The 25,484-nt window shown below is 37.1% G+C and overlaps 1 long non-coding RNA gene across 1 annotated transcript; it reads left to right on the top strand.

The window, feature by feature from the left end:
- The first annotated feature begins 169 nt into the window (after nt 1-169).
- Nucleotides 170-24,811, top strand: LOC133273465 (uncharacterized). The gene is made up of 3 exons (XR_009744822.1): nt 170-225; nt 11,238-11,323; nt 24,677-24,811. It is a non-coding gene; the product is annotated as an uncharacterized LOC133273465 (long non-coding RNA).
- The last annotated feature ends 673 nt before the right edge of the window (nt 24,812-25,484 follow it).

Genomic DNA, 25,484 nt, shown 5'->3' with positions numbered 1-25,484 from the left:
TCAAGGTTGATTGGTGGGAACGCGACAACAGCGCCCGGCCAATCAGCACGGCCCAAGGGCAGAAGTGTTAGGTGATCAGCCTTCACATAGGAGTTGTCAGTGTAATTAGGCACAGTTCCTTAAGAATGAACTTAAATAGTGCCATATTTCTAGAGGGGAAAGATAAGACCAAATCTTTTATGTTCTTGCACGATTAAAACCTCAGACTGAAATCTAGAACCCAAGGTAGGTGTCTTGGCATCCTTTGCAGTGTAAAGGAGGAGTGCTGCCCCAGAATGGCAGCTCAGAAGACTAAGGTACTAGATAAGAAGCAGTCTTGAGCTCATGACTACTAAATATTACAAAGCTGTATGGGGTATGGCTGTGTTTTCCCTGTGATGTAGGCTTTACTCCTGAAGGCAGAGTGCTACCACTGGCTTTCTTTAAAGGCAGCAAGACATACATTTTGTCCTATTCAAATTACAGTGGTGATGGCAGCTGTAATATAATAATCCTATGGTTAAAGAAGTCACATTCTTGCAGCATGAGTGAATTTAAGAAAATGTGTACTACTTCCCTGCAGCATGCCTTAACCATGGATGGTTATGCATGGTGGAATGCAGTGTGTCCCTTTTGTTTGAAGTTGTGCTGCTGTGGGATGGATGGGGGGGGAGGAGGGGGTAGGGAAGCAGGGAAGGAAGAGAAAACAGAAGGCATAACCAGGCAGCCTGTCAGGGCTGATTGATTTTTTTGGAAGGAAAGAAGAGCTTTTTTGCTGTTACGCCTTTGTTACAGAATTTCTTTGCAGTTTATATCATTTCAGACAGTACAGGAATATGTCTCTTCTGACACAGTGGGGGTGGGGGGGGCTGGTTCATCTTTTGTTTACTCAAGAGTAGTACAATTTTTAATTATCTCCTGCCCTGATTTCATATCTACACTGGAAAGTGTTAAGTATACATAAAGTACTGCCAGATCTCAGAAGTAAGCTCCTCCAATAACATCTGAGACATGAAGAGTCACTATAGGCCATTGTAAGTGTACATAGCAGACAAAAGCAGAAATAGCAGTGTTGTATTAACCCACAACATCTCTATAGTGTACTTCAGAAGGCTTGCAAAACTTATTCAGTGTTTACATTTGAATTGTGAATATTTTAAAATATTGGTGAAGCTGCACATTCCACATTGATTAGTACTAAATCTCAACTGTTTTTCCCAGCTTTGTTTACTGTGTAAGTAGTACAACCAAATCTGGGTTTTCATCTTTTCCATTTTATTGTCTTTACAAACTTTGTGTTGCTGTTACTCCCACAAAAAGCCATGTGTTCCTTCCTTGTCGTTGTTGTGAGGAAGGCATTAAATATTTTTTTCTGTTTTGTCCAGTATGGAAGGTCAACAAACTCCAGTTTATATTCCATAAAAATAAAATACAATTGAAAAAGAATTTTGATATGCAAGGCCTTACTCTCGTAATGAATCTCGACTAAGACAAAACTTCTAAAGTGAGCCTCGAGTTGTTTTTGTCTACAACAGACTACTGAGGAAGGTGGTATTTCTTCATGTTTTCCAAAATAGGACTCTATCTGAGAAATCATTTCTCATCACTGAGGATTGATTTCTCACCAGGAAAATGTTGCTAGGACTCCAGTATATTCCTTAAAAACAGTTAATAAAAACCTGAACATTTCACAAAAAAACTCTTCTGTGCTCATGGGTGAAGTGTCTGTTCATAACCATTTTTATTCGGTAAGGGATTATGGTCTGTTTCTGAGTTTGACTACTTTCAGTACACTTCCACATGAAATATCTTGTGGAAGAATGGATACTAGTTTTCCTTATAGACTCAAGAGTAGTAAGTGTAAAGAGAGTAAAAGTATTACGCCACCACTTAAGGGAGTATCATAAATGAAGCTCTACTGCCAGCTGTCTGCCAGGAAGTGGAATGTAGCTCTGTGTAAGTGAGCTCCTGTGCTGAAATTGGATAGCAAACAACTTATCCCACAGTTCTAGCTAACTATCAACACTTCTGAAAATTGATTTTCAGGAGAGGGAACATAAGACAAAGCTATCACTTGTAAAAACTGAAGGGGATACTGAATGGATGGCTTTTAATAGCACTGACATTCATCTCCCAGTCTAAACAGCAACAGTAGTCTGCAGCCTTCTTAAAATATTATTGGCAGGTGATAAATAGTACTTGTTTTGATGAATTGTTTTGAAAAAAAGGGAGAAACATGCAATCTGTAGGATACCATTTAAAGAGAGGAGAGGAGTTATCAGCATCTTCTCTTCTGTTTGAGTTATAAAATAGAAGTGAGTCTCACTGAATTCCTTGGGGAGAGTGAGGAGAGGATTAGGTAACCACCACCCTCCGAGGCAGGCAAGAAATACAGATTACAAGAGGATCGGATTCTCTCCCCAGTGGAGGGTTTAAGGCTTAATCTTCTCCTTAGTGCTTCTTTTTTGGGTGGCTAAATGTCTGAATGCTCATGATGCTAGTTCTATGCAGTGTATGCTTACTGGAATGAATCCCATTCTGAAGCACTTGACTTTGATGAAGAATGATGTAGAAATCATAACTGCTTTGATTTCATGGGGAGAGAAGGAGAATTAAACAAAGCATCTCCAACCTTCAATCCCCACGACTGTTCTATTATCCATCCTTTGTGTTGTTGAGATTGTTTCTGAATATTAATATCATAAAAATGTTACTTAAATAGATAATCATTGCACTTTTTACTTTTTAGGGAGGACAATCTGTCATACCAAAGTACTTTGAAATTGTCTCCTATGGGATTTGATTAGGTCATGACATGCTAAACTGGATGGGCAGATTAATTTAGACTCCCTGGATTAGTTCCATCCCTCTCCAGTTTGAGTCTTGTGGAAACCTGAAAGTACATAAGTGGTTTTTGGTTGCCAGAAACATTTTTTTATTGCATGTAATCAAATTGCTTTTCTGAAAGAGACTGCAACATTTGCTTGTAATATCATTTGTGTTTGTCTTTTAAATAAATAGCTTTGAAAAATACATGTAAGACAGAGGTAGAAATGAGTGACAATGGCAGAAATACAGGACATTTCAAAGATCTAAAAATGAACAGTGAAAGCACCTCCACCTAAGATAAATCTCACAATAAAAGAGATTTTTTTCCCAGCTTAGTTAAGCCCATATTTATTGTTTACATCTGTGTCTCTTCAGAACTTTTCACACTACAAAATCTCTATAACTCTTCCTTTTTTTTCTTTTTTTTTCCCTCTGAATTCAGTCCAGAGGGTTTGCTGTTTTTTTGATGTAGTCAAACACTTTAAAAACAACGGGACTCAAAATAGTTATCTCAAAACTTTTTCCTATTTTGCAGTTTTTCCTATTTTGCCTTTCAAAGTCTCTTAATGTGTCCTTAGTTTGTGTTTCTGTTAACTTGAAAGATAGCCACTAGGTGTCAGGAACAACCACAAGATTAGCTGGATGCTTGGAAAATACACTTGTGTTATTTTAATAGAAGGAAAAAGTGTAGAAGCAACTAATTCAGTCTGACCTTCAATGAAATATGGAGCGGTATGTACTGAAGAGTTTCGCTAGCAGGTCATCACATTTATCACACAATCTGAAACCACTTCAATTATTTTCAGGTAACCTGCACTAACTCTTGAAATATTTTCAATTTGCAGTGTCTGCTTACTCAATACGCAGACAAAATTTCATTTCAAATGTTTTGCTAGATCACATGTCTATCTTACCACCACTGTCATTTTTTAAATTATGTTAATACCATCACTTATATGAAATTAGTCACTAAATCAACAATTCACATGTACAAAAGCAGAGGGTTGAAACAGCTTTTACAAAATACTTTCAGCAGTAGGCAATAGATCTGTTGCTTCTTAAAATTCACGTTGCATGTTTCAGTGGCAGTAAGTGTCAGAGCAGAGAAAGAGATGCCCATTATGTTGGAAGACATGCTCATTTTACAGGTGAAAGAATGAATTGAGACTTGTTGAACAGGGACACAAAGCAGAAGGTAGAATTTCTTTTAATAGAGGCCTCCCAAAATAGATTCTTTTTTGCCATATACTACACCAAACCAGTACATCTGTGCACATACAGGTCCAGACCTGGTATTAGTGGGTTGGGTTCCTCTGCTGTGCAGTTTGTATGATGCTGTGTAGTATGGTCATGCCGACTATGTTATCTTAAATGTCAGGCACATAATGCAGAAACATGCATAAGAAGACCCTGCGCTGCACTCTTACCCTGGGTACCTGCATCTGATGTGTGGGATGAGAGAATGTTAGGGTCCGTCTGCATTAGCAATTGCTGTGGCACAATCAGAGTAGATCTGTAAAGTTAAATTATTGGTGCTGGTGACCCAATATCCAACAGGGTTTAAGGGACAGAGGATTATTTAAGACTAGCTCTAGTGTAGCAGACTGGATGTCTACTAGCAGCTGAAAAGTGTTTTTGAGTTTCATTCCAAAGAATTTGTTTGTTCACTGTGGAATAGGTCAGCAGTGCTGATCAAAGCAGGGTAAGTGGGAAAGGTAAGGAGATTCACCTCCTGTTCTTCACTAAATGTAAACTAATGTAAAAGCACACAGAGATAAGCTAGACTTGGGCACCCTGGGTAAATTCCCAGTTCTTCAGCTTGGCAGTGGAAGAGCAGGGCTAGTGGAGAGGTTGAATGACCATACAGGAAAAGGAGAATAAAATTTTAATAATTTCAGTTCTTTGGATTCAGAGTGTACCATTTTGCACAGCAAATATTTTTAAAGATGTATAGATCAAAAAGGTTTTTTGTTTTGTTTCATTGTTGGTGTTTTTTTTTTTCTGAATTCTGAGATCAGTTTATTCTGAGGGGGAAAAGGAAGTTGCATATGCAGTAGCAATTCTGTCATTAGAAATAGTGAATAATATTTCTGATGAGTGGTGGAACAAACTATTGCATGTATTGATGGTGAGTGAGCTCATTGAACTGTGAGTCATGAAGTCACAGGAACTAAAAGGTGGAAAAAGACCTGCTAAATCATCTAGTTGTCCCTGAAGAGACAAACTGAATGTTCTAATAGGTTCTTCACATGAGTCATTTCTATCATCCAAATCGATTAACTAAATTCTGGCCCCAGCCATACAAAGAGTATGTGAAGAAAGACCCACAGCCTCTTGTGGAATTTAATGAATACCATGAGTGTCTACAGAGGATTGCATTTTGGATTATACATATCTGACAGCACTTTTGTGGTCTTAATTCACACTTAAAACTTTAGCAAACCTATTTGTGAAATTTTACACATTCAAGTAAAAGTGAAACTTCCCACAGTCTCAAAAAAGAGGTTTTGGGTTTTTTTCCCAAAAACACTGTCTGTGCATGTTTCCACTGGATGCATAATGTTTAAGGAACATATTCTTACCTGGAATCTCTATGCACAATTTTCATTTAAATGTAAAAACATAATCCAGAGAGGAAAAATACAGAAAGGAAAAAGTTTCTTCATCTCATAGTTCAGGTTTATTATCTGTAACAGGCTTTTTTATTTAGGGATGTTGAACATCTCTATTTCCCACTGTAGCAGTGCTCAGCATCTTTTTGAAGCTGATGTCTATGGTTTAAGCTAGTCCCATGTTTGTTTGATTTTTCTTAAAAGCCTTACAATGTTAGATTTGACTGTTATTCATTATATCCATCTTGTTAAATATTTTACATCTTGTCTCTGTTTACAAACAGGAGTTCTCTCAAACTCTTCTAGCATTTGATGTTGGCCATTTGTATTAAATTTGAAATCATAGCACAAACCGTAGCAATGTTCATTACAATATGTGCTTCCTTTTCATACTTTATGCACAACCTGTTCTTTCATACTAGTACTCTCAGATGTTTATATGGATGTGTGTGGCCTTTAGCACTACTGTTTTTAATGAATGACTAAATCCTACCTTCAGATAGGTAAAAAAAGGTTGTTGTGTACTAACATACCTGCATATACAATTTCATACTTTCAGAGATGAGTTTAGAAATAGATTTGAAGGTAAAATATCTTAAAGCTATTTTTCTTGTAAATTTTATCTATTCGTACAACATAAAGCAAAAATATTTCTGTGCTGTGTTCCTTCAGACAATATACTAGGAAAGTATGATATACTGCAGCAGTTTTAATTGCTGTGGGGTGCTGATCCATCCTTGGAATTGAAGTACAAGATTTTTTCATCGCATGCATTAAAGAGACAAATACAGGCTGAAAATCACATGAGCACTGGAAGAAAAATTTGTCCTTTTGGAAGGCAATGACAAAGCTCCCATTGAATTCGCTGGAGCAAGGATTTCACTCCATATATGTAAGCAACAAGAAAAGTGTTGTGTTGTTACTCATACTGTGAGGAAAGTAAAAAACAGCTTCTATTTGGCTTTTCAGTGTTTGTACTGCAGATTGGTTTTGATTCTCACGTCCACTAAAGCAAAAATGATACATGGGTAGTTTTCAATTAAAAGTTTTTCTTGGACTGTCAGACTTGCACAACTGCATCCATGTGCCTGTAAGCGTTTCTTTGAATTTTTCATCTGTGAATTTGATTGTAGGATCAAGATGACAGTACTATGATTAAAAGATAAAATGTACTCAGTAGCATGATTTTTCATTTGAAATTCACTCCTGCTTGGCACAGAGCTTGGCCACATTCAGAAAATTATGTAAGTTGCACCTCTCGATCCAGACTTTGTGCTAAGCTCTTTTCCCAGCATTCAGTCTGCCCTTAAGTTTCCCCTTCTCTGTCATGTAAAGTGGTATTTCTGGGCAGTTGGAGATTTCTGCTTCATATACTTTATTTTTACTTGCAGTCTAAGCCATGTAAAACACATTCAGGCCTTGTACATTGTAGGTTTTTGGTATCAGCTCAACTGCCTTAATGCAAAACCTACGTCTCCTTACACTCTACACAGATGTGCTATGAGGTTTAACAGTGCATCGTACCTCAGTTCAAAACAGCAACATCTAAACCAGGGGCTAAAAAGGATGAATAAACATAGTTCCAAATATTACCCTATGGATTTCCATATAAATTCTTAGTACATGTTTTTTTCTATACAGATTTCTTTATACAGTAAGAGGGAATGTTCTAAACTAAGGAGTTACAAGGCATGACTTGATGTTGTTAACAAAAAGTGTTTCACATGTATGTTAAGAATAGATTTCAAATACTGAGACAGCCAATCATCTTCATGAGTAGGGTGCCCCCCCAAGGGGCAGTTACGCACAGCTAATGTACAATCCATGTATGAACAAAATTAAATTAGCTCTCTAATTCCCACACTGCTGAACATACTTAACACCAAAGTGCTGGTACTCATGTGTTACCTAATGCATGATCTAACCTTGAAATACTTAGTGTGGTGAGACCAGCATTTAAGATAACTAGTACACACTTGAGTAATAAAGGATGATGACCTGCTAAGATTGCTACTGGTGTATCTATCTACAGCATACAGAAGTAAATATGAGCTCAGTAAAAAAACCCTCACATACAAATCATGTTTATAGAGATTTTTTTTTCTTCTTGTCTAAAGTAAATACAGTCCTGATAGCTTTATTTAAGAGCACAAATTACAAATGTTTTGTATTTAATGAGAATCTTATTCATATGTAAATACAATAATCCTGAATCCTTCCTTAATATCTTACTTCCCAAAGAATGTTACTGTGAAACTGAAGTTTATGCTTCAGACAGTTTTGTAGGTTAAAAGCTGAATAAATTATTTAACTAAGTTAAAATAAAACTATGTTTCTAGTTTGAGTTTAATCAAATGTTATCATTTGTGAAGCAGGTTGTTAAATTTTTAGTAGATCTGTAATATGTACGTCACAATTCCTCCTGACAATCTTCCTAAAAAGTTATCTGTTAATTCCTGCATCAAGCTCCATAATCTATGGATAAAACTTTGTCAATTAAAACCAAGACACAAAAAAATAGAAAGAATGCTTCATTAGCTCTACCCTTCTATTAAGAAGTTATCTCAAGGCTAAATTTAGATGGTTTGTGAAATTTGCACATATGTTATTTTCGAAATAAAGAGGAAAATTTACCCTTATGGAAGTCAGTGACAGATTGAATCTGGAAAAGTCTAGATTTTTTTAGTGACAGATTTATGTAAGATTTCAGCAAAAGGGGACAATTCTTCTGTACAGACTGTTCATTGTCATAGTTTTGTCATGAGTCAACAAAAAAACTTCCTGGGCATAATTATAAACTCAGCTTGGGTCAGGAACTATTTTACAGTAGGTTTGGATGCAGTGACTTTGTTTGGAGAGTATGGAATTTTAATGATGAGGGTGCAACTGTATTATGCCAGTTGAGTAAAGGGCAGAGAATAATCCCAGATCCTTTTTGGCACACCTGGGGCACAGATGTAGCCTCTATGTGCTGATTTCTAAGAAGCTGACTTCATTCCCACTGAAAGGGTACACAGTGACTTTCCTAGATACTTCATTGGAAAAACTACATTGTCACTTACCTAATGTAAAAGAAAGGTTATTAAAAGCAGAAATTACTCATTCTCCATCTGCAGAGAGCACACCCCTACCCATGTTAGAGAAGAGATTCAGAGCAGCCCTGCGGAGAAGGACTTGGGGGTGCTGGTGGATGAGAAAATGAACATGAGCCGGCAGTGTGCGCTTGCAGCCCAGAAAGCCAACCGTATCCTGGGCTGCATCAAAAGGAGTGTGACCAGCAGGTCGAGGAAGGTGATCCTGCCCCTCTACTCTGCTCATGTGAGACCTCACCTGGAGTATTGTGTGCAGTTCTGGTGTCCTCAACACAAAAAGGACATGGAACTGTTGGAACAAGTCCAGAGAAGGGCCACGAGGATGTTCAGGGGACTGGAGCACCTCCCGTATGAAGACAGGCTGAGGAAGTTGGAGCTGTTCAGCCTGGAGAAGAGAAGGCTGCATGGAGACCTCATAGCAGCCTTCCAGTATCTGAAGGGGGGCTATAGGGATGCTGGGAAGGGACTCTTCATTAGGGACTGTAGTGATAGGACAAGGGGTAACGGGTTGAAACTTAAACAGGGGAAGTTTAGGTTGGATATAAGAAGGAAGTTCTTTCCTGTTAGGGTGGTGAGGCACTGGAATGGGTTGCCCAGGGAGGTTGTGAATGCTCCATCCCTGGCAGTGTTCAAGGCCAGGTTGGAGGAGGCCTTGGGTGATATGATTTAGCTTAAGGTGTCCCTGCCCACAGCAGGGGGGTTGGAACTTGATGATCTTAAGGTCCTTTCCAACCCTAACGATTCTCTATGATTCTATGAGTCTATGAAGCAAGCATTTTCAATTTTCCTAGAATCATAGAATGGTTCCAAACCAAATTGATTGGAAGCTTAACTGACATTTTTACTGCAATTTTCTTTGTTACATGGGATAATGCAAGGGACTGGAAAAGGTAGGAGGCGTTTGAGGGTCACATTCAGTCAAATGGTCATAGCGGTTCATTGAAGTGATTCATTTTCTTTCATGTGTTCTGTGTCAGGGTGATCTTTCAGCTGAACAGGTCAGTGTGGTCTGAAATTGAGCATTATCTGTCAATCTAAGCCCTAAAAGTGTTTGCTTTGCATAATTCTTATCATTCTCTGCCTCCCACACCCCCACAAAGAATTACACAATATGCAGTACCTCTAAAAGATCTTCTGTGGCAAGAATAGACAGCAATACCTCTAAAAGATCTTCTGTAGGAAGAATAGACAAGCAAGTACAAAATATAAGTAATTGACAAAATATGAAATTATTCAAGAACTACATACACAAGCAGTACATATCCAGCAAAATAAAATTCAGAATGTAAATTTTTATTGAATATAAGCAAGTTTATAAACATAGTAGCTTTGAACTGGCTACCGTGGGTTAACAGCAGGAAAGAGGCAGTTGCACAGACTTCGCCATGGATTATGCAATCATAGTGGGGACCTTAGGCATATGCTTTACTTGCTATTCTGCTCTGACATCCATAGTCTTCAGATAATGTGTTTGGTGCTTCCCTAAACCATTCTCCACTGCAGTCACACCTTCAGTTGCAGTGACAGCTTCCATCAGAGAAAATCTGCTGTGAATTCTCACAAAATAGCTAGACTGACAGCCGAATTAGGTACCAGGTTCTTTGAGTCTTGGCATTTTTGGGACTCCTCCCCCAGCTCTCCCCCCACTTTCCCCTCCTCTCCCCCCCCCTCCAAAGAAAAAAAAAAAAAGGAAAACAATTAAATACATGTTTGAGAGCAGTTAAGACATTAGTAAAACTGAAAATCAAGTATGAAAATAACTTTTTTACAATCAGGAACTTGCTAAGAGCTTTAAGAGATTAGGAACATTTTCTGTTAAATGAAAGAAAAACAGCTTTAGTAGGATTTTGTTCAAGTTTTAAATTTTTCTTCAATACCAATTAATACATTTCTGTCACATTAACTATGAACTTCTGAGACTCATTCAAAACTCTGTCCTGATCTTTGTCCTTGGATTTGACACTGACAAACCAGGAAATTTCAGGATCAAAATGTACATAATGCCCTCATACAGATTTTGAAGTTGCATAAAACTTCAGAGCTTAATGGGTTTGAGGTTATCTAGACTTTCTAGATTTCTCTCTTAAGCAAGTAAGTCCTATTTTTCATCTTAAATGCCAAACTGTCTTCATGGTATCTTTTCTCATTTCTTTTCTCAGATGCAGATTAATGTTTCGTCTCTACCAGTACCACATTAAACTTAACATTTATTTACCGCCTTATTTGCCTTAGAATAAGAATAATCATGTAAATGCTTTTGAAATCACAGGTGTGGAGACAGACCCGTCCTGATAAATTTCTTTTCATTTGGAGTTTTTATATATATTGAAAAACTCTATTTATACTTGGAATTCAAATGGAAATCTATCTGACTTGAGTTTTAACTGAGGGTTGGGCCAGTCCTGTGGTACCAATAGTTCTCTTAAGAGCAGTTTGTCTCTCAAGGCTTCCACCTTCATGAGCTGAGTTGAAACTGTGCCTCAAATCCTATAGAATTAACTACAAGTGATACATAGTACCATGTAAAGTGGTGACTGTTGTTTTCTATCAAATTAAAAGCAATCTTGGGATGGGCAGATCCAACTGCAATCTTTGTTTCCCGCTACTTCAGAACTGAGGAGGACTTGATAGTTGGCATCCCTTAAGTATGCCTTCTCTAGGAAAGTCTCAGTGAAATTCATAGCTGCTTCTGAAGTATATATTTCTCTGTTTTGTTTGTGCCCAGATATACTGAGGCCACATTTCAAGAGTGAGCTAACACCTGGTAAAATAGTGACTTGAGAAAAGGGCCTTTGCAAACAAGCCCTAAAGGTAAGAATGTATTGATGATTTTCAAGAAAAAAAATCATTTTGCAGACGAGTTTCACAAACAGGTCTACAGAAAGTTGGGTCAAGGGGAAGGATGCTCATCTGTGTGACTTCTCATATGAACCTTTCTTGGAATCAGTAAATTAAGTCAGATTCATGGTAATTTCACGGAGTAAATTACTGAGGATAGCCAGTATATCTGATTTTATGACAAAGCAGAATAAATGAAGATTGCTCAATCTACAAAGCAACACTTCAAAACTTGAATTTGGTAAACACACACTCTGTGTCACTATGAGCTAACTCACACTAAAAAGTGTGTGTATCTAGAAACTACAGATCCTGAATTTATCTTGAGGACTGCTAAGTTGCTATTGCTTGTAGATTTTTGCCATGCAATTAGTGATGACATTAACTACATTCATTACCTTCCTTGGCCTTGGCAACCACTAATTTGCATTTTTGTTTTTCTGGGTCAGAGATATCAATACTGTCTTTTTATCATTCATTTAATTTGTTGGTTTTTTAAAATCTTTGATTACTGAGACTGCTGGTCTAAGTCTCAGACTACTAAGTAATTTCTGTTAATTAAAATGTTTCTATTTTATCACAATCGGGTATCATGGAGCTAAGAAACATAGACATTGCCCTAAAGAATTTGCATATCGATATCATGACTCTGTCCTTGTATATGTAGATGCTCCTTGTTCATGCAGCTTATCCTACTAATGTCAGATGTCTTGGCCTATATATTTAATTGCCAGTATTAATTCCAGGAGTCAGAATAATGAAAGAAACTTAATTTAATCAGTTTATGATGGTACTGAAACCTGGAAAGGTTAGAGTTAGTGGGTTATTGTTTTTTGGACAGTGAACATTATGCAAAAGAAGAGGAAGCAACATTTTTTATATGAAGTAATAATAACCATGCTGCCAACAGCTCTGTAGCAAGTGACAATGAATGCTTGCAGATGACTGTTATAATTGTGTAGAGCCTATATGTCAAGATCAGATACTTCTTCCCCCAGCATCTCCAGCTATATTATTTCCATATATGTTATTTCTTTCACACTATCAGAGTTACTGCAAACACAGAAAACCAATGCATGTCCAGTATATTTCTGAGTGCTTCTCTGAAATGCCAGATTTTTGTGATGAATTGCAATGCACTGCAACTGTATAACACAGACATATAATTCATTGCCCAAAATCTACTCCTGCCTGTGCCAGAAGACAATTTAGAAAGATGGTGACTGGGAGGAGAAGGCTTCAATCAGTTTATTTGAAAATCTGGGTAAAGATAAGCAGAAGTATTCATGGACAGGCGCAATGTCCACTCCAGGAACAAGTGGTGTTCCTCAGTAGTTGATATTAGGACCAGCACTGTTTAGCATATTTACCGGTGGGATTGAGTGCACCCTCAGCAAGTTTGCCAAGGACACCACTCTATTTGGTGCAGTCAACACGCTGGAGGGAACGGATGCCACTCAGAGGGACCTTGACAGGCTGACAGGTGGGCCAGTGTGAACCTCGTGAAGTTCAACAGGGCCAAGTGCAAGGTCCTGAACATGGACTGGGGCAATCCCAGGCACAGCTACGGGCTGCACAGAGACTGGGTTGAGTGCAGTCCTAAGGGAAAGGACTTGGGGGTGTTGGTGGATTAAAAGCTCAACATGAGCCAGCAATGGGCACTTGCAGTCCAGAAAGCCCATTGTGTCCTGGGCTCCGTCAAAAGAAGGTCGAGTAGGTCAAGGGAGGTGATTCTGCCCCTCTGCTCTCGTGAGACCCCACTTGGAGGATTGTGTACGGTTCTGGTGTTCTCAACATAAGAAGGAAATTGACCTGTTGTAGTGAGTCCAGAGAAGGCCAAGAAGATGATCAGAGGGCTGGAGCACCTCTCCTGTGAAGACAGACTGTGTTGTAAGGGATTGGAACAGATTGCCCATAGAAGTTGTAGATGCCCCGTACCTGGAAGTTTTCAAGACCAGGTTAGATGGGGCTTTGAGCAACCTGGTCTAGTGGAAGGTGTCCTGCCTGTGACAGGGGGATTGAAACTAGGTGATCTTTTAGGTCCCTTCTAAACTGAACCATTCTTTGATTCTTTGAATCTATAAGTCTATGACTCTATGATTCTAAGATTCTATGATTCTAAGTTTTTAAGATTCTATGAATCTATTCTATCATAGCATTTCTGTTCCTTATCTTCAGTGACTAGTGTTTCAGTACGTCACTGATCATCACCCTATGTACATGTCTATCACATGATAGGAAAGAACCTCAACTGTTTCCAATAAGCAGCAGATAAAAGCTGGCCACTACTGCAGGCATACGTAGCCTGCTGGTTCTGAGACCTGAGGGAAGCAGAGGCAGTAAAAGCAGACCAGATAAATAGTCACATGAGGCTGTTACAGCCTTTGTCTTCAGCATAAGCTGCCTTCCTCTAACCATGACAGCGATTGTTACTGTCTTTCACAGAACTATTACTGTGAGTGGAGCTTAAAAGAATAGCCAATCTGTTTATTTTCTTTAGATTGCTTAAGGAGAAGAAAGCAAGCTGTACTTTTATGGAGATTTTAATATGAGCAACAACCTGTAGACATCATTCCACTAGTCTTAAAGCACCCTTGTAACATCTTAAAATTAGGGAACAATCATGAGCCAATTCATTGTAAATTTAGATAGGAAAATGTTAGTGGTAACTGATTTTATTTTCATAGCATACTAGGTCCTGGGAAACCACATAAAAACAATCACACAGGACTGAAAATATAAGGGGGGACAAATACAATAGGATCAAATATGCAGAAAGGTGAAAGTCACATAAATGGATTTCACTGAGAGGTTAGACATTCAAGAAAGGTTAAAAGGAAAGTAAAAAGACATGAGAAAACCAGGTTTGGAAGAATTAAAGACAATTTTAGAAGTTTTAACTATATCAGGAATAAAAGGATTTCTGATAGTGTTTTTTGTCTATTTGTAGGAATAGAAAGATAGGCTGCTGATAATCATGCAGAATAGACAAAAAGTCTTCTAGAACTATTGTTATTTTCATTTTTTGAAAGGATATTAGGTGAATCTAAGGTAAGGTCATGCCCAAATATTTTCCACTCCAATATTAACTAATGGAGAAATTAGATGTCAGCCATTATAACCCCCTTGGCAAGGGGTTTGGACTTGGTGATCTCCAGAGGTCCCTTCCAACTCTAACAATTCTGTGTTTCTGTGATCTGTGATAATGCATACCTTAAAATGAGTATATAGGTGTAACTTCTATCCAAATGTGTTCTGTTTGGGTTTTTTGTTTTTCGTTTTTTTTTAAGATGCCAGAGGGGGGCTCTGTACTTTTAATACTCATTTTAGTAAGTCTTTAGATACTTCTTAAGGACTGGAGGAAAGCTAGCATTGTGTCAGCAAGTTCCCATTTCTTTATGTAGACTGTAGCAAGGTTTCAAAATAGTGTGTAATAGCTTCTTGAAATCAAGGTGAGGAGGTGTGTACTGGCTAAAGGGGCTAGAGTTGCCTCGAAGACTTGATTAGACTTGATTAGACCACATGCAGTGCTTCATAAGTTAACAGTCAGTGGCTAGAACAGGGAGTGACTTGATAAAAAAGACTTGCAGAAAGGGAACTAGTAGACAAGCTGAACGTGTCAGCAGTATGTCTCTTCAGCTATGAAGGCCTACCTTATAAGAAGCTGTAGAGAGCGGCAGAGTAGCTAGGAGGTCTAAGGAAGTCATTATTCCTCTATATTGAGCACTCTTAAAACTGCATCTGGGATACTGTGTCCAGTCCTGATCTCTAAGGTATAAGAAAGACACTGGCAAACTGGAGGAAGTCTGGAGGGAAGCTGACAAGATGGTTTGGAGTCTGGAGCACCTGATATATGATGTGAGAGAGCTGGGTTGTTCAGCCTTAGGAAAAGAGAGTTGTAGGGTGATCAACTACCTAGGTTGGAGCCACATGCTTCTCAAGTGTGAACAGTGGAAGGCCGGGGGAGATAAAGTTCAGCAAGGGAATTTCCAGTTAGATAACAAAAAAGAACATCTTTCATAGGATGGCTGTGATCAAATGATAGCACAGGTCTCTCAAAGAGGTTGTAGAATCTCCATCCTTGGAGATTATTCAAAAATCAGCTGGTCACAACCTTAAGCAATCCGATATAACTTTGAAGTCTACTCTCTTTTGAGAAGCAGATGGACCAGATGACTTCCTGATGATCCCTGCCAGCCTAATTTCTTGTATGATTCTGTGATATAACCAGTAAAGTGGATCAGCCATTCAATGCTAAATTTCCATAATTTATGGACTTTCTTTCACACAGTTTGGATAATATGGTTTTGTTACTGCCACAAATCAAAATATCCATTTATAATTGCTAAAATAATTTAACTTCTCATAGAGAAAAAAGGAAAAAAATTAAACTCGACTACACAAATAACACAAAATCCCTCAAAAATATGAAGGAAATGTAACGTTAATGGCACAAATATACATAACATTTCATCTAAGTTCATATCAAATATAAGAAATATTGGGTGGTCCAAATTTGAAAGATGCAGCTTTTGAAAACATTCTCCAGTTGTCTCAATTGGATGCTTTTCAACTTCTGTAATGTCACAAAAATGTTTCTGTATTCTGAAACCATTTTAAAAATGTTTCCTTTCAGAATGAAAGGATATAGGTTAGTCTTGAAAATGTCTCTTCACCTTGAGGAGCAGTAACTCTAGCAATACTCTAGTATTGCTTACAGCATAGCCATTCATGTTGGTGCTTTTCAATTAAAATAAGCAATGAAATATATTTATAGCTTATTTTTACCAAAGCTCTTAAGTGCTTCAGGCATCAATTGTTTTTAACTACCATATCCATATAGAAATGATAAATAACTGCCTGTCATAGGTATGGGTTCTTGAAGAGGAGGTAATTTGCTTTTGGCCCTTTCCAGTAGCAGTCTGTTGCCTGATCCTTTGTTAGGGTGCAGGCAAGGTTTTTTTACTGTCTTCTGTTTATCTCCTTCCTACCTGGGGATGAAAGAAATGTGCTGAACCTGTCTGTGTGTAATGCTAGAAAACTGCTAGTGGGACAGAAGCAAAACTGAAATCCAGTTAAACCCTGTCAGTCTTATACATCAGCACATGTCTGAGTCATGAAAGAGTACTGAGCAGAACCACCTCTGTATCACCAGCTGTCTTAAGAAATTAAATGGAACCTATTCCTTGGAAGTAGAAAGACTTCAGTACCAATTTCCTGTAGTGTGTGGTGATGTTGTGGGTAATTAGCAAACATCACAGTGACAGCTCTGAAAACTGAAAAATGGACACAATAATAATGATATTTTCATAAATTTATACATCTTCCTGGTAACACTGAGACCATTATGTGGGAGTGGAATATAAGCTAGTTGTTTTCTGTACTACATAGTCAGGAGTGTGTGTATTTAAGCGTTGCCAATTAGTGTATAGTTGCTTACTTGATTATCTCACTTTTATGGCTAATGTTATAATTCTCTGTAGATATTTGTCCTCTTTATAGTTTTGTCATCCAGTGGAGAATGAGATGAGAGGAGTACTTACAAACTCTAGTTAATGGTAGAACAATGAAACTTTTCTAGTTCAGATTCATGGTTCAGATTAAGTTTCATTGAAGAGACTATGACACATATCTCCTGATATTTCCTGTCTACTATGTGGACTTGGAGAAGCTCAAGATAGGTTAGACTCTGTAGATGCATGTACAGTGTAGTAGGTTCTTAGCCGAAAAACAACTTTGACAAGCATTCTTGTGAATTTTTTCAACTGCAAGACCTGTGCAGTATTTGTACAGGGAACAGGAGTCTTATCAATAGTGCTGACTCTACCACTGTTTATCAGTATTGTGCATGTGGGTTAAAAGTGGTGTCAGTGAGTGAACAAACTAAAGCCTGAAACCAGTGTCTGCCTGTGCCTCCTGTTTACCACAGTTCTTATCAGAGAAGTTATAAAGAAGCTGTTCTATCTGAACCCATTTGGATTATAAAGAAGTAACAAGGAATACCACGGTTTAATTACTAAGATCCCATATACTTGGACTTTGCACGTAGCAAATCTCTGTTGGCCGCAACCTTTGCACAGCACAATAAATTTGTCTGCTGCGTGACAGTGAGCTCATTGAGTTAGTAACAGAAAAACAAAGAAAAAGTTTAAAGTTAGTCATGTAAAAATATTCTTAAATGCAGAAGGAACCACTGCTTTACAGCAAATATATGCTATAAAGCGTATATTTGAATGAAGAAATTATCTTGAGAAGAAAAAAGTCTTTGTCGTTTAGTACTGTTAATGAATCATAGCTTTAAAGCGAAATTTGAATTTTAGTCAGACACAGAAGTCAGATATAAACAAACAAAAAAAAAAGTATCTTTTGGCTAGAAAAACAATTTAATATGTGCCAACTGTAATACTAGATGTACTCTGATACACTTCATGGAAAAATAAAACCAGATAAGTAATTCATATTGTATGTAGTTGTTTACACCTACACTAATTTTTTTTCCCCTGGGAAAAGCAGAAAATACACATGATATTTTCATAAATTTCCCCTTTGCAATTTTCAGTCAGGTAAACAGACCTATAGTTTTAGTGTTAAGAGTTGGAATTTTTAAGGGAACTGGGCCTACAAGAGAATTATTTAAAGCACCCAGGCAGCAAAGTACAAGTGACATTAATGGGGTTGCTTGGAGTAGTGACATAAATGAAAAAATCTAAACTGGAATTCCCATTAGGTGTCTTTATGTAACCTAAGATTGTTTTAACACTTTTGGAAAATTGGGTATAGCCACTATTCTATTTTTGATGGTTTTAAATGCTTTAGGTTAGAAAAAGAAATGCAAGCTACTTGCAAATATTTTTTTTTTCTCTCTTTTTTTAAAAAAAAAATCAATCCAGGTGTAAATTTCAGAAATGCTCATATTTTGTTAATTCCCAGTGTTCAAACTTATCTAATTATTTTTAACATGCGTGTTTTACAGGAAGATGATGTAGAATGCTGCTCATGAAAGTGCATTGGATTAACACAAAGCCTGAATTTCATCCATTTGCTTTCAAAGGACAAGGTAAAGAAAAACCTTTGGGTACATGAAATTCAATGCAATTAGGATTGTAGGCAACTCAGTTCATTAGAGTTGTTTATATAAATCTTTTTTTGGCACCTAAGATATTGCTTATAATTTTAGTGAAAACTTAATCTGGTGCCAAAATATTTTATGTTCCCTGAAGCATCACCATCTTGGCTTCTCAGTGCTGCTCTATCCCTTAAAGCTGTTTATGATTTACAAACAAGGCATTTCAATTTCAGCTCCTTTGGAAGGTCAGTTCAATCAGAGGTCTCTCGACACCTCTAACATACATTTACTTCAACACAAAGTACAGCCGTCACAGACAGTTTCATCCAAAATTGCAGCTGGAGGAAGCATCAGACTGGTGTATAGCAGTCTAGAGAGTTAAACCAGTTGCCCAGGAAATGGAAGTCAGGGTTTCCAGACTCTTCTCGGTCCATACATGTTCTATCTGATTTTACTCAGCTTTCGTGTGACTGCTCTATCCCTTAGCTGATAGACAAAAATGCAATGTGAACCAGTCACCACCCCTCTTACTAGATAATTTAGTAAGTAAATTTGAAGGACATCTTATTTTTACTTTTACTCAGATATTTTACCTGTGTATTTCATGCTCAGTCAAAATTCCTACCTAGATAAGAAGTTCTGAGCAAGAAAAGAATACAAGACTAAGCTTTGTTTCTTACCAAAAGTAACAATAAAAGTCTAACACCATCCTTTTAATTTCTGGGAAGATTATAATGTTAGTTATACTGATTCCTTGAATTAATCTCTGTTTAAAATGCCACTTTCTGAGAGGTAATGCTTAATCTTACATGTCCTTTAGTGGAAGAGACACTGTAACCTTTCTGCTTTCCAAAGCACATAAAATAAAAGCAAAAAAATTAAAAAGAAACAACCTAAAGAAATGAAAAAAAGAAGCAATCAAATCATTGAACAGTTGAAGAAGTAGAGAAATAGCTAAACTTTTCCAGTGACAGCTGACAGTGTTGCAACAGTAAGAGGAGATACAAAATGCTCCTTTAGCTTATTCTAGCTATCTATTTCTATTATGAGGTAGGAACAGGTTAATGAGAAGTAGGTCGTGACGCAGGTAGGCACTCAAAAATGCAGTGAATCACTTCAGATAACCTAAAGATATAACTACATTCACTTTTTAATATGGATCCAGCATGTGCTTCTAAAGCAAACCTCTCTCTTACTCTGCTCTGATCCACATTACAGAGCTGTCTTGGACTACACAAACTGCATTCCTTTCAAATAAGATTAAACCAGAGCACTGTAAGCTCTCCAGTCCTAACTTGCGTTGCCTGTAGAATTAGATCAAAACTAGTCTGAAGTCCACAAAAAGTCCATACTATGGCTCCTAGGTCTTTGGCAGAAACAGTTATGCTCTCCATGTCCACTCCTTCTGAACTGCAGTGTTTCCTGGTGAAGGTATAGTAAGATTAATGCCCAGGGATTATTTAAAAATTAATATGAAGTTGTTTCCTTCCTCAGCATTTGCTGTGCACTTACTTTTTTTTGTTTTATTTTCCTGGTAGGAATGTGTTGGCCGTTCATTACCACATCCATGGTTTCCTCAGAATCTATTCTGCCTGGGTCAGCATAGAGAGCAGTAAGCAATATTGAGCTCTCTCACAGTTTTCATATGAATTCTCAGAGAAAGATTGATCAGAAGAAAGATACACAGAAGCCAATGCAAAACCAGGCAAAATATGCCAGCTCAAAATAATAACCTCATGTGACAAGATAGGAGACCAGTGTCAGATAATTGCTGACAGTGGGCAAAGTAGAGAAAAGCAAGCTTTCCAGGCATGGCAATGAACTGGCAAGAAAGGCAGTTTTCAATGGAAATTTAAAATCTATGAGCCAGACATGTTTCTGTAATCAGAATATCCTGTCACTTAGAAAAAGGAAGCTAAAATATACAGACAGGCAGAGATTTGGACTATACTGTTAATCCGAAAAGGTATGAATTTATGTAGCTTTGAGGAGCAGCAGATATAAAGTGCAGACAGATCATAAGTGTTGTAACCAAATGCTGGTCCATTTCAGAATTCCATGACTGAAATACTATATTTATTAAAATAAAAATAAATAAAACCTAAATATTAGCATTCAACTTTCAACTCAGATATATGCTCAATTTATTCTGGCTTTAGAAGTTATTCCATGTCAGCTAAACTGATCTAGCTGTTGACATACAGATGCCTAACCCTAAGGAGATGTAAGCTTAACCTGACATTGAGAGTTTCATTTGCTGCAGGCTAAGAGTGAGCACATGGAGAATTACTCTGTAACTTGGCTGTTCGACTAAACCTTTGTTCTTTTCTTAGTGGGTAAGCATTCCACCATATGAAAAAAAAAAAAAAATGTAGCTATTTACCTTAAATATTATTAATTCTATTCTTTGGGGTAATAAGGATTGATAGGTTTTAAAATTCACTATATAGCAGTGGGAATGGTTCATGACCTGAATGATACTGAGCTGCAAAACCCAAGATTTTGAACTATGAAAACTAGTTCTGCAACTTTTCCTTAATAAATGATACTTCCTTACACCTCTTTGTAGATGAATGTTGTGGCACTTATTGGCATTCAGAGAAACAAATGGTTAATGGTGAGGATAGCAAAATGATCTTTGGAGAAACAGTGGCCACCAAATAAATGTTTAACTAAAATAAATTTGCCCTAGATTTCTTTGGCAAAATAACCAGGACCCTGAAAAGTACACAGAAAGTTTCCCAGCACTTTTCATTCCCATTTCATGGAAACAATATTTTAAGATTAAAGAAAAAGAACCCCATTCTCAAACTACTTTGATTTGTATTCGAATTTGTTCCTGAGTTTTCTGTCTTTAAAAGGCTTTTAAAAGCTCACAAAATATGTGATGAATTTTAGTTTAAAAGATTTGAGTTCAGTGATGTTTGTGGTTTTTGTTGGTTTTTTTTTTCTTCTTTTTAAAGATATATCTTTAGCTATAAATATTTATGGCTTTCAAATAGTGTTGGAAGTGCAAAACCACCACAGGGAGCGTCCACGGCAACATGGTGCATGACTGCTTTTAGCAAGAAGGAAGTAGCAGAACTGTGAGTCCAGTGGATCCTGCCTTTAACTTTGAGCCAAAATCTCTTTGCCTGCTGTCACCCATCCTGTGAGTGCTTTGAAAGTCTCAATTTGAGCATGTTCTGTGCTGACCCTTGTTGAAATTGGAGATATATGATTGTGCTGATAATATAAAGACAGAGCAACCAGGATCTTTTGGCTTAACCTCTTCTTTTAGCAGATTTTTTTAATGGATAAGCAATGAGGGCTTAGTGGATGGAAGAGCCTGCCTAAGGTGAGCTCGATTTATCCCTGTGAGTGAAAACTCAAAGGATGAAATCCTGGCTCTCTTGCAGTTGATGGCAAAACTCCCTTTGACTTCAATGGGAATAAGTTTTCTGCCAAAGTGCACAGAATATGTAAGCACACCGGCTTATTAATAAATGCACAATAACACAGCAAGCCAAAGGCAGTATAAATACTTAGACAGAGTGTGATTCAGTTCAAATGCCAATAGCAGACTTAATTCTGGAATCTGTGAAGGATCCAGATGCCACAGGTACAGTCTCTCACGTTCAGACATCTGGATTCACTGATTGCTATTTAAAAGGAAATAATTAATAAAGTGGCAGAGTGGTGCTGTATATCTAATGGCACAGGACTTTATAGTGATTATGAGCTGGTTTTCACTGTTTAAGTGAGAGCTGGACTCTTTTTGTACAGTCCTATTCCTCTATGATTCTATGATTCCATCTTTTACAAGAGAAAGTGAAAAATAAGAACTGCAGTTAACAGAGTACCTATGAAAGTGTCAGTAAATACTGAATTTACAATTTAAAAACATGATACAAGATAATGATTTTAAATAATTTGCTTTACATTTTATAAATATATCCACAAATTACTTCGCATTTGTGTATATGTTGCAGTTAGAAACGAGTATCCCACTATTGGCTGCTTTATACAAGAAAACAATTTGTGGTTTTGTAGATTTGATTTAGTATGGGGACATCTTTCCTGTATGGAGTAAAACTGGCTGGGTGCAGTGGTCTGTTCATTTTCTCTGTGCCACAAAAGAACACCTCTGCTAATTAACTTGATGCAAATGAGAAAATTTTCTGATGTAATATTGAATTTGCATGTTACTTTTCAGTGTCTCTTATCAAAGAGGAATCTTGAAATCATTCTTGCTGCTTGTAAGGGCCACAGAAAAGATACTTCATCCTTTAAAAGACAGATAGAGGAGAGAGAAAGAGGTCTTTTACATAAATTGTTTTTACTGAGGTTTTTAATCCTGTATTTGGAGGACTGGTGACCCTAACCAGGGGTTGCAACAATCTTTTAACAGAGTTCTGGTAAGCCTGTGAAGTAATCACCTTTTGTCTAATCATTTCCACTGCCATGTCTTATATAAAAAGTATTTCCAAGTCAGGAAAGAACTTACTTGGTAAAATTTTTTTTTGCACTCATTTTTAGTTTACGAAAACTATTTTTCCCAGATTCTACAATCATAAGAAGACATATCATATGTATGTATAACAAGACTGCTACTTGAAATTCACACGTCTGTTTGTGAAACTGAGCTTGGGGCAGTTCTAATTTCCATACTGTATCTATAAAACATGAGAAATGCTGGCATCCTCTCTATTCTAGTTTATCGTCAGAGGTTGAATCTTTACACAACCTGAATAGTAGTTTACAGTTAATTCATTGTCCTTGATGAAAGCCGTACAATTTCCCTTACAGTACTGTCTGAAAGGTATGGAGAAAGGATCCCGTTTCAGATTATAAAAGGCAATTTATATTTTATTTAGTCTCCCAAGTAGTAAATGTCTTATCATTGGTTTAGAAAGAACTGAGAATGATGACATAAACATAGAATGCATGCACGAAAACAACATAAGATATCTATGGAGCAGTAACATAATCTCATAGCATTTCTTCTAAGGAGGAGTAATAAAAATTTTGACCATTTAAGAACACCCAGAGGATGAAATTCAGCACAGTTTATGTAACTGTAAACACACAATCACTAGGTTCCTCTTTTAAGTAATTCATAAAAGTTAGACTAGGTTAGATGTGCAAAGTGGTATGAAATAACTCCTAGGTAATAAAGGTATTTATAATTTTGTTTAAGCAAGACTTAAGACTCCTGAGGGATGTATTATAAAATTTCTTAAGGCACCAAAATAAGAAAATAAGAACTTTGAGATTTCATAAAAATCTCTTTAGACTTTGGAATTTAGGAGAGTGCATCTTATAAGTATGTATAGCATTAAAATCTGAACCACTTGTCCAAGATAGCTTTATATACAGTGGAAAGAAGTAGGCATGTTTAGCACAAGTCACCTCCTATATTTTAGATTTAACTTTATAGAAGGAGATGAGATGTACCTAGAGGTTCCTTTTTCTCTCCTGTTAGGTATGGGAGGAACTTGGGTTCTAGGTGAAATACATATATTTGTATTAAAAATGTTTTAACAGATTAATCTAGATGGTCAATTTATGATTACAGAGTGAAAATAATTCCACTCTAATTCCATACCTGTATGTATATAAATGCCATCAAAATGTTGTCTGAGGATGTAAATCAAGAGAAAACAAAACCAACAGCAAACTGGAGGTGATTTAACATAAAAAGTCTTCTGAAAATGTGGAGTTTTCTGGTGTTGGGTGTCCATCTACAAGCCTAGGAAGTTTTAAGTAGTTGAAAGTGAAATATCCACACATTAGGAGAATACCCTCCAAGATTAAATAAGGATAGACTTCACAGACAGGGACAAAAGTTAGTATCTAGTGTACACCTAAATGTTTTTTGGAGTGAGGTGAGTAAATCAGTAATTTCCCACTGAATTTTTTCTATGCTCTCCTTTACTCCTTTTTCTACTTGTGATGATGTAATTAAAGCATCTACTTGGTTTGTTGGCAACAAACATTTTGGTCCCTTCTCTGCTTATAAAAGGATAACAAAAATCATACTAGTACTTATCAGAGGAACTGACAGGCTCATAGAGAACATCTTTTTTAATCCTTTCATTTGTGCCTGTTCCGTTTTTTTTGCTCATCATGAGGAAGAGAGTAATTTGAAAATGGGAATTTTTATTTTGTTACTCCTGTATGAAATTCTGATATTACATCATTTTCTCTGGCCATAAGGTGCATAATGGAACTGACTTGCCAGTAACTGGTTATCTGTGGATGAACTCTGTTTTTAGCAGGTACTGGGGAGATCTACTTTTACTCTAACTAGAAGATCACAAGGATGCATGACACTGAGGAAATTGTGGAAATACATACTTTAAAAATGAGAAAAGTATAAGAAAGAAAGCAAAATGAATGGAAACTTTGACATAGCACAGCTCGCAAACCTTATCCTAATAGAAAAGGTGTGGTATGGAAATCTTGCATAGGTTTTACTGAATTGAAAAATTAAGAATACTTTGTCTCCATGTAAGTTTATTTCACTATGAGCCCAGTGCAGCCACCTCCCCTTCTAAGAAATAAGCTATAATCTTTTGTGAATTTTTATGTGCCTGTCCTCATATTTCAGTGCTGAACATTATTTCCTCACATCGCTATTTGCTTACTTGTCAGCTCTGGAAACATCATCTGCTGTCTCCAGCTGAGCTACATAGCAAAGAGTCAGCATGGAAGCAGTGGTCATATTTGTTAGCTTTGATTTATCTATGTCCTCAGGTTGTGTTTTTGTCAAATGACAGCCCTGTAGTTCATCAAGCCAATATCAGAACAAGCAATGTTCAGAGACTTCAGGAATGCTTAGTGCATTTGACAAAATCAGTATAGAAGGAACAATAATAAGGCATTTTGTTATCTAATTTTTTTAGGACACATAATATCATAGAATCAACTAGGTTGGAAAAGACCTTTAAGATTGTCAAGTCCAACCATTACCCCAGGACTGCCAAGTCCACCACTAAACTGTATCACTAAGGGCTCATGGAACATACTGGTGGTGCCACATAAGGGTGGTGAGACCATGTCAGCTGTAAAGTAGCCTGCCCTGAT

This window comes from Pezoporus flaviventris, unplaced genomic scaffold (genome assembly GCF_033815535.1).
Source record: "Pezoporus flaviventris isolate CSIRO_AGI_PZ_B2104156 unplaced genomic scaffold, CSIRO_AGI_Pfla_v1 ptg000031l, whole genome shotgun sequence".
In the NCBI taxonomy this organism is placed as follows: domain Eukaryota; kingdom Metazoa; phylum Chordata; class Aves; order Psittaciformes; family Psittacidae; genus Pezoporus; species Pezoporus flaviventris.
The sequence above is the reverse complement of the archived record's forward strand: the minus strand, read 5'-3'. Positions and strand labels throughout refer to the sequence as shown.